Consider the following 15000-nt stretch of genomic DNA (forward strand, 5'->3'; position numbering starts at 1 on the left):
TATACGGCATCACATACTCCATATTCTGGATGGTATATGGTGCGCATAACTAGCATATACATGCGAAAGTAGAGGCGATATATATGAATTAGTTTGGATGAATATACGTCTCCAATTGCCATTTGTATATATGAGAATATCTATGTTTGTAGAAATAGGAATTACATAAATAACGTTCTGTGGGAAGAGGATATAGATGTATGAAATGAGTGGCGATGATGTTGAAGAAAATCCCTCCGGTGGGATTCGAACTACGGTTTGGATTATCAAGCAGCAGTTATCTCGCACGGCTATCGGATGTATAATTCTTGAACAGCTAAAATTCGTACTTATGCTACGGAAGAGATACAGATTCAAAATACCTTCGAACCTACTGCCATCTACCAGATGGTAGATTGATTTGCCTCCTTAAATGGATACCACTACCAGATGTCGACATTTTACATATGTTATGGCGGATCTTGATGTTTCAAATTCACAATATGATGTAATGTGTCTTCATTTACGATCTAATATGATGATGTCGATTAGTTAAATTTTACGATAGTGTATCTCATAAAACCGGCGTTATGAATAAAAGCGGGTTTTTAGCATTTTGAACGATTTAAGATATACGAGATGTATACTTTGATCAACATTTTATACGATTGTGATTCGATCACACTTTATATACGACTAAGAATACGCAAGTTATACGATTGATTGTTTACTGGGGATATATTGCCTCAATTTTTGCATGTATATGCTTGTTAGGCGCACAACATACTACCAACAATTTGGAGTATATTATATATTGAGCCATATGACACAGGGATTCTTTTTTTCAGCACAAACCACCTTTGCATCACTTTTCATACGATTCAGCATTTGTATAGAAACATTGCACAATATAATATAATTTGAAAAATATTTCGACTCACTTACCGTTCAACCAGACTGCTTGCATAGTTTGCATAGAACCAACAAGGGTAAATGATGTTGGTTTGTCCGATTTAGGGCGTTTTCACGCAACTAGTAAATGAAAATCGATTTTTCTTCATACAAATCACATATAATCAAGTTTGGGTTTAATGTGAAAGCCCCAAGTTTCTAGTTGTTAATAACCATAAGGCGTTAAAATTTTTCAATTTTTATGTTTTTTCAACGATTTTATTCAAAAAGAATTATGATCATGGTTTGTTTAGGCTTTCTTCAAAATATTGCTTTTTCTTGGGCATTTTAAAGGAGAACAGCACTCAACACAGATAAATTTTATATCTGCTACGCGCGAAGGACACCATAAATAAACTGTAGATTTTGTCAGAAGTCCATTTTGATCGTTAATATTTCTTTGCCGGCTCAACGAAGTGGCATGACAAAAAACTCATTCGAAAGATGAAGATCTATGGGTGATGATTGTTACTTTATGACCCAACATTTGTTTCATCTGCTCAAAAATTGCTTTGAAAGCTTTGTGTTCGAAAAGCTCATGATTGACACATTCATGACACTATTCATCAATTTTTTTTCAAATTATCCGTTCATTGAGAATTGTTCAGATGCAGCCTCAAACAAATAATTACTAATCCAACGGTAGTCCTACGTCAACCATACGATTTAATCACAGATACAACCCACCTTTGGTTTAATGTGTTTCTATCAGAATACTGTTTTGATTTAACAAAGTTTGACGGACGTTGGCGCCGTGTCTGACTTTACTTTGCGAAAAAGCGAAAGAAATTTCATATTTTCAATATTACATAGGAAAGCGAAGTTTTTAGGAACGCAGGGAATTATAGACCTAATATTCCATTTTGTCTGTATTTTATCCGCATTATTTTCGAGTACGTGGCCGTACACTGCTTGTTCGAAAGTCAAACATTTTACCCTTTTGACAGATAAAGTTTGGTTTGAATTTTGTACAAACACTATTTTGTTTGCCATTCTTCAATTGTCAACAGTGGCAAACAATGTCAAACATCGAACATGGAAAGAAAATATAGGAGGTTGTGTCCAAGATACGACCGCATTGTTGACGTAGAACTACGCTGTTATTCTATATAAGTCGCTTATTCATACCTTCGGATATTATTCTATAATGCTGTGAAATTTTAGAAATAACTGCTTAGTAGAATAATCTCTGAAATGTTTTTTTCATTGTAGAATTTGTTGACGATAATTGATTGATGATTCATTCTTGCCCTCGCAAAACAATACACTAGCTGAACGTAAGTCGCAATTTATTTCATGTCAATGCAATGAAAATTTACCTCGAATGCTTTTCTTTTTTTTTGGCCTTTTTCGCAATTGACATAGACTCGGCTAGACTCGATTATATACATGTTGCACCAGCATCATTTTCGCACATCTCATAACTACATCAATATATCTTTGGCACCGCATGGGAACAACAACAATGACAACACTTGCAAGTATCAAATATCATGCTACATGTTATTTAGTATTGCCTTAAAGGAATCGCACCTATAGGCATCGTTCGTACAACGTAAACCAAGCGCCAAACAAGCGTTCGCCATAGCATGCATACAGAGCCATACATTGGTGGCTTGAAACTACTAGAAATATAAAACACTTCTCATCATTTTGCGCTATTCTCAAAAAAAACGCTCATCATACACTACGCGAAGCGTCCAATTTATGACGCGGAAAGAAAAACACACGATACGAATAACGCGTAAAACGAACAGAAAAACCAAACGACGATATCCAAGTTGGATTACCACTGGTGGGGTCCAATCGAAGCGTAGCGAAAGCAAAGTGAACTGGATTGCTCAACAGTCCGATGCCGAATGAAAGTTTGCCTCAGCGAGATCCACTGTTTATACTCTAGGCAAGTATTCCCCTTCATTCTTCTATTTTTTCTTTGTTCATGGGAACTTTGAATCCTACGATTTCCCCTCCGTTGGTCGTCGATAAGTTGCTCGTTATTGACAGGTCTGTTCGGGAAAGCACACAAATGGACAAATGTATGGGACAATGGAAACGCCTCAAGTTTTCATGAATTTTAACCATTTACAAACCAGGGGATTCTAATGTATAGCATATTAAACAAATCTTACGGAATTTCCGATTTAGTATGTGAATCGCCAAAATCCGTGGCAAAAATAGTTATTAACGTTAACTTTATTCCATAAAAACGTGACCTGTTTTCTGATTTGGCACCTTTAATGAAAGACGTAGTTCTACGTCAAAAAAGACGGGTGGGTAATTTCGGGGACATAACCGGAGTGACGTAGGACTATACAAAGGGGACAGCTTTTGTAAAATATATATTTTAAATATATTGTTTTATTTTCTTCTCCTATGTGAATACCTACCTATCTACCTGAAAAATGGATTAGTTTACTGTTTACTCTTTATGAATATGTTTTTTTTATTAATCCGATTATTTTTACAGGCTCAGTTACATAAGTTTAATGGAGCCAAACTCTTAACTATATTTCAACTAGCATATATCAACATGTTGTTTCCTTAATTCTATGGTTAATGAAATAGTAAACCGATTACTCGCGGTCGACTCGAGTTTAGAAGGGTGACACATTTTCATTAGGAAAAGGATGGGATGTAAGGAGATGTGTGTTTACACTCGCACTCACATTCACATTCACATTCACATTCACATTCTCATTCACACTGACACTTCACACTCAATTCTTAAAACTATCCTTACATTTAATATGTGTTTACAATTTAACTTATTCTAATGTTAGTAGGAAGGGAACCGATAGCTCGCGAAGGACGAAAAGGAGGGGAAAAGGATGTATGAACAATCACACTCGAAGATCGATAGCTTTAAGGAAAACATATATTTGGGACATGTAATCAAGGTCTAACCGAGCCAACACATCTCTCACCGGCACATTGGACTGCTTTCCTCCAGCCCGAAGGGAGTTTTCTAAATTCGATCTGGCGACAAGATACAACTCGCACGACCAAACAACGTGTTCGATGTCGTGGTAACCATGGCCACAACCGCAGAGATTGCTGTCGGCAAGATTAAAACGAAAAAGCAGCGCGTCTAACGAACAGTGATTGGACATGAGTCGGGAGAAGGTTCGAATAAAGTCCCGACTCAAGTCCAGACTTTTGAACCACGGATTGAGGCTAACCTTAGGGATAATTGAGTGGAGCCACCGGCCCAATTCATCTTCGTTCCATTTGCGTTGCCAGTTAACGATGGTATTTTTACGAACTAAAGAATAAAATTCATTGAAGGCGATTTTTTTTTTTTTTTTTTTATTAAATCGTTTATTTTTACAGGCTCAGTTACATAAGTTTAAAGGAGCCAAACTCCTATCTGTATTGTTACAAGAATATATAATCATTTTTCATTAATTCTAGTGTTAATGAAGTAGAGAACCGATTACTCGCGGTTTGCTCGAGTTTAGAAGGGTGACATTTTTTTCAGGAAAAGGAAGGGATATAAGGATATGTTGACAATGTTCACACTCACATTCGCACTCACATTCATCATACTCAATTCTTAAGCCTATCTTATATCTAACATGTATTTACATTTCACCTTATTCTATTGTTAGTAAGAAGGGATTTAATTTCTCGCGAAGGAAAAGGAAAAGGAAAATATAAGGATATAAGGACAATCACACACGAAGATCGATAACTTTTAAGAAGACGTATATTTGGGACATGTAATCAAGGTCTAACCGAGCCAACACATCTCTCACCGGCACATTGGGCTGTCTTCCTCTGGCCCGAAGAGAGTTTTCTAAATTCGATCTGGCAACAAGATACACCTCGCACGACCAAACAACGTGTTCGATGTCGTGGTAACCTTGGCCACAAGCACAGATATTGCCATCGGCAAGATTAAAACGAAAGAGTAGCGCGTCTAACGAACAGTGATTGGACATGAGTCGAGAGAAGGTGCGAATAAAGTCCCGACTCAAGTCCAGACTTTTGAACCATGGTTTGAGGCTAACCTTAGGGATAATCGAATGAAGCCACCGACCCAATTCATCTTCGTTCCACTTACGTTGCCATTTAACGATGGTATTTTTACGGACTAAAGAATAAAATTCATTGAAGGCGATTTGACGCTGATAAATATCGCCTTCAATTGCACCTACCTTTGCCAATGAGTCAGCCCTCTCATTACCCGGAATTGAGCAATGTGAGGGGACCCAGACAAAGGTAATGACATAACAGCGTCTGGTTAAAGCACTCAAATTTTCTCGTATTCTCTCAAGGAAGTACGGCGAGTGCTTTTCCGGCCTCACTGAACGGATAGCTTCGACAGAGCTAAGACTATCCGTTACAATGTAATAGTGTTCAACAGGTCGTGAGGCGACGCTGTCCAGCGCCCAGTGTATCGCTGCCAATTCAGCAATATACACTGAGCAAGGATTCTGAAGACTGTGTGAGGTGCTAAAAAATTCGTTGAACACTCCAAATCCTGTGGACTCATTCATAGAGGACCCATCAGTAAAGTACATATTATCACAATTGATACGCCCATATTTTGCATTGAAGATCGTAGGAACGATCCCCGATCGATGATAATCTGGAATTCCATGGATTTTCTCCTTCATGAACAGATCAAAATGTACAGAGGAATTGATGTAGTCAGGAAAACAAACACGGTTGGGAATATACGAAGAAGGATCAACCTGCATGGAGATGAATTCATGATATGAACTCATGAATCCGGAGTGAAAATTTAGCTCGATCAGCTGCTCAAAATTTCCGATCACCAATGGGTTCATGACCTTACACCGGATGAAGAACCGAAGAGATAATAAATTGAAGCGATCTTTTAGTGGGAGTAGGCCTGCCAAAACCTCGAGACTCATGGTATGCGTTGAGGGCATACATCCCAACGCGAAACGGAGACAAAGATACTGAATTCGCTCGAGTTTAATGAGGTGTGTTTTGGCAGCTGATTGAAAACAGAAACTGCCATACTCCATCACTGAGAGAATAGTTGTTCGATACAACATTATAAGATCTTCTGGATGGGCTCCCCACCAGGTGCCGGTAATTGTACGGAGAAAGTTTATTCTTTGTTGGCATTTTTTACTCAGATACCTAATATGGGCTCCCCAAGTACATTTGGAGTCGAACCAGACCCCAAGATACTTGAATGACATAGCATGAGTGATTGGTTTACCCAAAAGTTGAAGCTTTGGTTTTGCTGGTCTATGCTTTCTAGAAAAAACCACCATCTCTGTTTTCTCCGTGGAGAATTCGATCCCTAGCCCAATGGCCCAGGTTGAAAAATTGTTCAATGTATCTTGTAAGGGTTCTTGCAAGTCGGATTCTTTTGATCCTACGACAGACACTACTCCATCATCTTCAAGTTGTCTTAAGCTGCAATTTTGTGTAAGGCAATTGTCAATGTCGCTTACATAGAAGTTGTACAAAAGGGGGCTTAAACATGAGCCCTGAGGGAGGCCCATGTAAGAGACCCGACTTACTGCCGAATCTCCATGAGAAAAATTCAAATGTTTCTCACAAAGCAAGTTATATAACATATTATTCAATAGAGGCGGTAGACCCCGAGAGTGTAATTTGTCTGACAAAACCTCTATTGAAACAGAATCAAAGGCCCCCTTTATGTCCAAGAATACTGAAGCCATTTGTTTTTTTTCGGCGTAAGCCATTTGAATTTCTGAAGAAAGCAACGCAAGACAATCATTCGTCCCCTTGCCCCTGCGGAACCCATATTGTGTATCTGAGAGTAAGCCATTCGTTTCAACCCAACGATCAAGGCGAAACAAGATCATTTTCTCCAACAATTTCCGTATACAAGACAGCATTGCTATTGGGCGGTACGAATTGAAGTCGGACGCGGGTTTTCCGGGTTTTTGAATAGCTATAATTCGCACTTGTCTCCAATCATCTGGAACAACATTATGCTCCAGAAACTGATTGAATAAATTCAACAAGCGATGTTTCGCCACATCAGGGAGGTTTTTCAGCAAGTTGAACTTAATTCTATCTGTTCCTGGAGCCGAATTGTTACAAGAAAGGAGAGCAAGAGAGAATTCTACCATCGAAAACTCGGAATCAAGATCGCACCTATCTTGTGGTATATCTCGAACAATTTTTTGCACAGGAACGGAATCGGGACAAACTTTCCGTGCAAATTTAAAAATCCATCGATGTGAATATTCTTCGCTTTCATTCGATGAAGAGCGATTTCTCATGTTTCGAGCCACTTTCCATAATTTTTTCATTGACGTTTCTCGTGACAAACCTCCCACGAAAGTTCGCCAATAAGCACGCTTTTTCCCTTTGATCAAGTTTTTAAATTGATTTTCAAGGTCCAAATACGTTTGAAAATTCTCAATGGTTCCACGTTTTCGAAAAGCTTTAAATGCGTTCGATTTATCCTGATAAAGCTTGGAACATTGGCTATCCCACCATGGATTGGGAGGCCTTCGACGAATAGTGGAGCCTGGGATGGGTTTCGTTTGAGCGCGAACCGCGCTGTCATAGATCAAACGAGAAATGAAGTTATACTCCTCCAATGGAGGCAAACCATCTCTGGAATTGATGGCTAGAGCAATTGCGTCCGCATATTTTTTCCAGTCAATGTGTCTTGTGAGGTCATATGCCATGTTTATAGATTCAGAAGAATTCGACCCAATGGTGATGGAAATTTTGATTGGCAAGTGATCACTACCGTTGGGGTCCTGGATTACATTCCACTTGCAATCTAACGATAGTGAATTCGAGCAAAGCGAGAGGTCAAGAGCACTTGGGTTAGCAGGAGGTTTAGGTACACGTGTTGTTTCCCCAGTATTCAAAACGGTCATATTGAAGCTGTTACAAAGGTCATATATCAACGATGAACGATTGTCGTCGTACTGTTCCCCCCAGGCAGTTCCGTGAGAGTTGAAGTCTCCCAAGATCAATCGTGGCTCAGGAAGGAGTGAGCACATGTCAACAAGTTGCTTGCGGCTAACCGCAGCTCTCGGAGGCCAATACAAACTGACAATACAGAGGTCTTTGCCTCTGATGTTTGCATGACAAGCAACAGCTTCGATCCCTCCAATAGGTGGAAGTTCAATTCTAAAAAATGGGTGGCACTTATTAATCCCCAATAGTACCCCTCCGTATCTGTCATCGCGGTCCAAGCGTATTATATTAAAATCGTGGAAAGAGAGATCATTTTGAGAAGAGAGCCAGGTTTCGGACAGAGCAAAAACATCACAATTGAATTTTTGAATTAGAAATTTGAAAGTATCCAATTTAGGGATAAGACTACGACAATTCCACTGTAAAACAGTGATATCTCCGACCTCTCTATTTAAATTAGACATCAAGAGAGATAATCATTGCAAGAAGGGGCCATGTTTGCATCAATTGCTGCAAAATTGTCTTTAACACTGGAAGCATTGAGATGACAATGGTTCTGATGGAGTCGGAAACGTTAAAACACGTGAAGATTTGATCCACAAGGTCAGTCAACTTTATAAATCCCGATTGGGAAGTTGAACTAGACGGAAAAACAGGGACAGTTGGGGTTTTTGATGTCCCCTCGAGTGCTGGGCCATTCGAAGGTGAATTATTCCCACGGAAACCAGGAGGAACCTGATTTTGCTTGTCCGCTGCACTCGATTTTTTAGACATGCTAACAGGGGGTATAACCGGTGGGGCTTGTCCTTGAACTTTGGGAGTGGTCACATTTTTGCGCCGGGGATTCCCTTGGAAAATGAACGGTGTGCCCCCGTTAGCTGTGTCCGCTTCCATTTCGTCAACGGGCAACGTGGCGAAGACATTTTGAGTGTTGATTGATTGTTGTTGGGCAAGTGGAGAAGCGCCCTTTAAAATATCCGCAAAAGTGCGTTTTGAGCGTTCCTTCAAAGAGCGCTTCTGTTTCTTCCAGCGACTCTTGTAAGTTTCACAAGCTGAGAGCACGTGTGGGGATCCCCCGCAATATGGACACTTATGCTCAGTCGCACTGCAGGATTCCCCCACATGTTGCTCTCCGCAAGTTGCACAGCGCTCCTTGTTGGCACAATAATCTGAAGTGTGACCAACTGACTTGCATTTGTTGCAAGTCATGGGCTTTGGCACGAAGAGTCGCACAGGCAGTCTCAATTTGTCCACCATGACGTAGTCAGGGAGGGCCGAACCAGCAAAAGTTACTCGAAACGAGTCTGACGGCGTGAATTTCGTTTTTCCCTCTTCTTGGGATACTTTACCTAGTTGGCGACTGTCCAAAATTTTAACGCCCACCAAAGGGAGTCTTTTGAATTTACCAACTCCTTCTTTTATCAATTGGCACGTCAGACCCGTTTCAGTTACCACCCCCGAGATTTCTACGTCATGGGAGGGCACGTAGACACGATACTCTAGGGTGAACCTCTCGTCGATCACAATTGCATTTGCGTGTTTCCGATCACTCACGACAACACGCAGTTTGTTCGGCCTAACCTTAGAGATTTCGACCACGGAGGAATAAAATCTTGCCAGATCTTTCGAAACCTGAATGAAATTAATAGATTTTCCTTTAGGTTTGGGCCGGAAAAAAACAACCCATGGACCAGTTCCAGGTGCATCGTCTGGATAGACCTTGACACGAGGAGAGGAAACAACTGAGGGGGAGGACGAGGTCGATTGTTGAGCGGGAGTGGGATCAGTAGGACTGGGAGGCAAGTTCGGGAGTTGATCGGAAGCGGGAGATGGAGGGGGCGAAGAGGAAAAGTTTGCCAATTTTCTTGAGGGGGGCTTGTTGAGGTTAATTAACTCTTTCTCTGAAGAGACATCTTCTGAGGGGGGAACGCGTTTGAGCGACTTCCCAGCCCCCGTTGTAGCTAGTGAGGAGGAAACAGTAGTTTCAATCTCCATTTCAACTTGACCTTCTGCCATTACGGCAGATATGAAATAATATAATTTTGAATTCTTCTATCTTCCTAAACCTAATATATATATATTATACCTAAATCGCACACCAATGCGAATGAAATGAAACGGTGTCCCAATCGAACCGCGTGGCAATCGCTCGGTACAGCTGCAACGGTAAATCGCACCACCACACGATGATGGAATCGATGACGATGATAAAGCACACACAGCGATGATACGGCACACGCACCGCGCCCGCGGTGGAGAACTTCTTCCTCACGCTGGTTGTGATTGCTGCTCTTCTCACTCGCGCAATAAAGAGAACCCCGTTAGGGCGAAATAACTTCACCAGCCACTGATAACGGTATAATCTCCACTATATGATAGACGCGAACAAATTTGCGACCAGGTGCCGGTAATTGTACGGAGAAAGTTTATTCTTTGTTGACATTTTTTACTCAGATACCTAATATGGGCCCCCCAAGTACATTTGGAGTCGAACCAGACCCCAAGATAGTTGAATGACATAGCATGAGTGATCGGTTTACCCAAAAGTTGAAGCTTTGGTATTGCTGGTCTATGCTTCCTAGAAAAAACCACCATCTCTGTTTTCTCCGTGGAGAATTCGATCCCTAGCCCAATGGCCCAGGTTGAAAAATTGTTCAGAGTATCTTGTAAGGGTCCTTGCAGGTCGGATTCGTTTGATCCTACGACAGACACCACTCCATCATCTGCAAGTTGTCTTAGGCTGCAATTTTGTGTAAGGCAATTGTCGATGTCGCTTACATAGATGTTGTACAAAAGGGGGCCTAAACATGAGCCCTGGGGGAGTCCCATGTAGGAGACCTGACTTACTGTCGAATCCCCGTGAGAAAAATTCAAATGTTTCTCACAAAGCAAGTTATATAACATATTATTCAATAGAGGCGGCAGACCCCGAGAGTATAATTTGTCTGACAGGACCTCTACTGAAACTGAATCAAAGGCCCCCTTTATGTCCAAGAATACTGAAGCCATTTGTTTTTTTTCGGCGTAAGCCATTTGAATTTCTGAAGAAAGCAACGCAAGACAATCATTTGTCCCCTTGCCCCTGCGGAACCCATATTATGTATCTGAGAGTAGGCCATTCGTTTCAACCCATCGATCAAGGCGAAACAAGATCATTTTCTCCAACAATTTCCGTATACAAGACAGCATTGCTATTGGGCGGTACGAATTGAAGTCGGACGCGGGTTTTCCGGGTTTTTGAATAGCTATAACTCGTACTTGTCTCCAATCATCTGGAACAATATTATGTTCCAGAAACCGATTGAATAAATTCAACAAGCGATGTTTCGCCACATCAGGGAGGTTTTTCAACAAGTTGAACTTAATTCGATCCGATCCCGGAGCAGAATTGTTACATGAAAGGAGAGCAAGAGAGAATTCTACCATCGAAAACTCATAATCAAGATCGCAGCTATCTTGTGGTATATTTCGAACAATTTTTTGCATGGGAGCGGAATCGGGACAAACCTTTCGTGCAAAATTAAAAATCCATCGATGTGAATATTCTTCGCATTCATTCGTTGAAGAGCGATTTCTCATGTTTCGAGCCACTTTCCATAATTTTTTCATTGACGTTTCTCGTGACAAACCTCCCACGAAATTTCGCCAATAAGCACGTTTTTTTCCCTTCGATCAAATTTTTGAACTGATTCTCAAGGGTTAAATACGTTTGAAAATTTTCAGGAGTTCCACGTTTCCGAAAAGCTTTAAATGCATTCGATTTTTCTATATAAAGCTTGGAACATTGGCTATCCCACCATAGATTGGGAGGCCTTCGGGAAATGGTGGAACCTGGAATGGGTTTCGTTTGAGCGCGAACTGCGCTGTCATAGATCAAACGAGAAAGGAAGTTATACTCCTCCAATGGAGGTAAACCATCTCTGGAATTGATGGCTAGAGCAATCGCGTCCGCATATTTTTTCCAGTCAATATGTCTTGTGAGGTCATATGCCATGTTTATAGATTCAGAAGAATTCGACCCAATGGTGATGGAAATTTTGATTGGCAAGTGATCACTACCGTTGGGGTCCTGGATTACATTCCACTTGCAATCTAACGATAGTGAATTCGAGCAAAGCGAGAGGTCAAGAGCACTTGGGTTAGCAGGAGGTTTAGGAACACGTGTTGTTTCCCCAGTATTCAAAACGGTCATATTGAAGCTGTTACAAAGGTCATATATCAACGATGAACGATAGTCGTCGTACTGTTCCCCCCAGGCAGTTCCGTGAGAGTTGAAGTCTCCCAAGATCAATCGTGGCTCAGGAAGAAGTGAGCACATGTCAACAAGTTGCTTGCGGCTAACCGCAGCTCTCGGAGGCCAATACAAGCTGACAATACAGAGGTCTTTTCCTCTGATGTTTGCATGACAAGCAACAGCTTCAATCCCTCCAATAGGTGGAAGGTCAATTCGAAAAAATGAGTGGCACTTATTGATCCCCAATAGCACCCCTCCGTATCTGTCATCACGGTCCAAGCGTATAATATTGAAATCATGGAAAGAGAGATCATCTCGCGAAGAAAGCCAAGTTTCGGACAGAGCAAAAACATCACAATTGAATTTATGAATTAAAAATTTGAATGTATCCAATTTAGGGATGAGACTACGACAATTCCACTGTAAAACAGTGATATCTCCGACCTCTCTATTTAAATTAGACATCAAGAGAGATAATCATTGCAAGGAGGGGCCATGTTTGCATCAATTGTTGCAAAATTGTCTTTAATACTGGAAGCATTGAGATGACAATGGTTCTGATGGAGTCGGAAACATTAAAACACTTGAAGATTTGATCCAGAAGGTCAGAATACTTTATAAATCCCGATTGGGAAGTTGAATTGGATGAAAAAATAGGGACAGTTGGGGTTTTTGATGTTCCCTCGAGTGCTGGGTCGTTCGAAGGTGAACTATTCCCACGGAAGCCAGGAGGAACCTGATTTTGCTTGTCCGCGGCACTCGATTTTTTAGGCAAGCTAACAGGGGGTATCACCGGGGGGACTTGTTCTTGAACTTTGGGAGTGGTCACATTCTTGCGCCGGGGATTCCCTTTGGAAATAAACGGTGTGTCCCCGCTAGCTGTGTCCGCTTCCATTTCATCAACTGGCAACGAGGAAAAAGTATTGTGTGTTGAGATTGGTTGTTGTTGTTGTTGAGTCAGTGGAGAAGCGCCCTTTAAAATTTCCGCAAATGTGCGCTTCGAGCGTTCCTTTGAAGAGCGCTTCTGTTTCTCCCAGCGACTCTTATAAGTTTCACAAGCTGAGAGCGCGTGTGGAGTTCCCCCGCAATATGGACATTTATGCTCAGTCGCACTGCAGGATTCCCCCACATGTTGCTCTCCGCAAGTTGCACAGCGCTCCTTGTTGGCACAATAATCTGAAGTGTGACCAACTGACTTGCATTTGTTGCAAGTCATGGACTTTGGCACAAAGAGTCGCACCGGCAGTCTCAATTTGTCCACCATAACGTAGTCAGGGAGAGCGGAACCAGCAAAAGTTACTCGAAACGAGTCGGACGGCGTGAATTTAGTTTCTCCCCCTTCCTGGGAGACTTTGCCTAATTGGCGACAGTCCAAGATCTCGACTTCCATCGAGGGGAGCTTCTTGAACTTTCCATTTCCTTTTTTAATAAATTCACACGTCAGACCCGTTTCTGTAATCACTCCCGCAATTTCTACGTTATGGCAGGGCACGTATGCGCGATATTCTAAAATGAACCGCTTGTCGACAACAATCTCGTTAGCTTGCTTCCGATCAGCCACGACAACACGCAGTTTGTTCGGGCGAACCTTGGAAATTTCGACCACGGAGGAATAATTTTTTGTCAAATCTTTCATGATCTGAATGACATTCAGAGATTTTCCTTTAGGTTTAGGTCGGAAGAAAACAACCCATGGGCCAGTTCCAGTTGCATTTTCTGGATAAACCTTGACACGGGGTGGAGACACAACAGGAGAGGAAAGTGGGGTCGATTGTTGAGTGGAAGCGGAAACAGCAGGGTTGGGTGGCGTGATCGGGAGTTCAGTGGGAGCGGGAGCGTGAGGGGGAGCGAGAACGGGAGTGGGAGCGAGAAGGAGAGCGAGAACGGGAGCGAGAGGAGGAACGGTAGCAGGAGACTGAGGGGGTGAAGAGGAGAGGTTTGCAAATTTTCTTGAGGGGGGCTTGTTTAGGTGGGTTAATTCCTCCCCCGAAAAGACTTCTTCTGAAGGGGGAACGCGTTTAAGCGACTTCCCACCTCCCGTAGATGTGGAGGGATAGACAGTGGATTCAATCTCCATGTCAACGGGTTCTCCGCATTCTGCCATATAAAGTGGCAGATGTACAGTTTTTCAGTGATTTCTCAATCTTTTTTTCTGATTATTTCTTAAACTAAAAACCTTAATCTAATAAAAAATATACTTATATCGCACACCCGTGCGGTTGAATTAGAACGGTTCCCAGCGAACCGCGTGTCGATCGTACAGCACAGCTGCAACGGTGTATGGCTCCACAGTGCGATGATGATTTCGATGACGATGATATGGCGATAAACACGCCAGCACACAGCGCCCGCGATGCAGGTCTTCTTCCTTCCGCTTTGTTTGCTTCACACTATTGCTGTCCAAAAATCCCGTTTGGGTGAAACAATTATTTCACCAGCAGCGAAAGTAACGGTATCACAACAGTATCACAAGATAACGGTATCACCAGACGGGAGAAAATACACCCGGCGGCTCGACTTCACGAAGACGAATGATTTATGAATATGTTGATGGTTCTGAAAAGAACCTTTGGTGTTGTGTTTTTGTTATCACTCGATATTCCCATCTTGTTCGGTTAAACCTTCCTGTTTAGCTATTGCGTTTGCCACTCGCCACAGCTTTCACAGTTGGAAAATTTCTTCCCATCCAGCTTGTGACATGTTGTTCAGTAAATTACATTTAATGCGACGTGCCGGAGAAACACTTTGCCACTCACTGAAACTAATTGTTGCCTTGATGAGCGCCGAACCGAACCTGCTCTGTTCTTGATGCGGGTTTTCTAATTGTTGTGAGCAGCTTTGCAAGCCAACTCGAGCACTCCGACGGCCGAAACTCTATAATCACTGTTAGGTATACTGCAATTTTGTGTAAGGCAATTGTCAATGTCGCTTACATAGAAGTTGTA

At 41.9% G+C, this 15000-nt stretch overlaps 1 protein-coding gene across 5 annotated transcripts in view; it reads left to right on the plus strand.

The window, feature by feature from the left end:
• Positions 1–15000, plus strand: part of LOC129780057 (glycerophosphocholine phosphodiesterase GPCPD1) — a 129165-nt gene that overhangs the window by 25585 nt on the left and 88580 nt on the right. Inside the window, exon 2 of one of the 5 annotated variants that reach the window (XM_055787936.1) lies at positions 2143–2207. The exons of 3 other annotated variants lie outside the window; for them this stretch is intronic. The gene's annotated coding sequence lies outside the window, so the exon portion shown is untranslated. Of the gene's footprint in view, positions 1–2140; positions 2208–15000 lie in introns of all 5 variants that reach the window. One more of the 5 variants, XM_055787937.1, reaches the window with a different exon arrangement.

Source organism: Toxorhynchites rutilus, chromosome 3 (assembly GCF_029784135.1).
Source record: "Toxorhynchites rutilus septentrionalis strain SRP chromosome 3, ASM2978413v1, whole genome shotgun sequence".
Taxonomy (NCBI): Eukaryota; Metazoa; Arthropoda; class Insecta; order Diptera; family Culicidae; genus Toxorhynchites; species Toxorhynchites rutilus.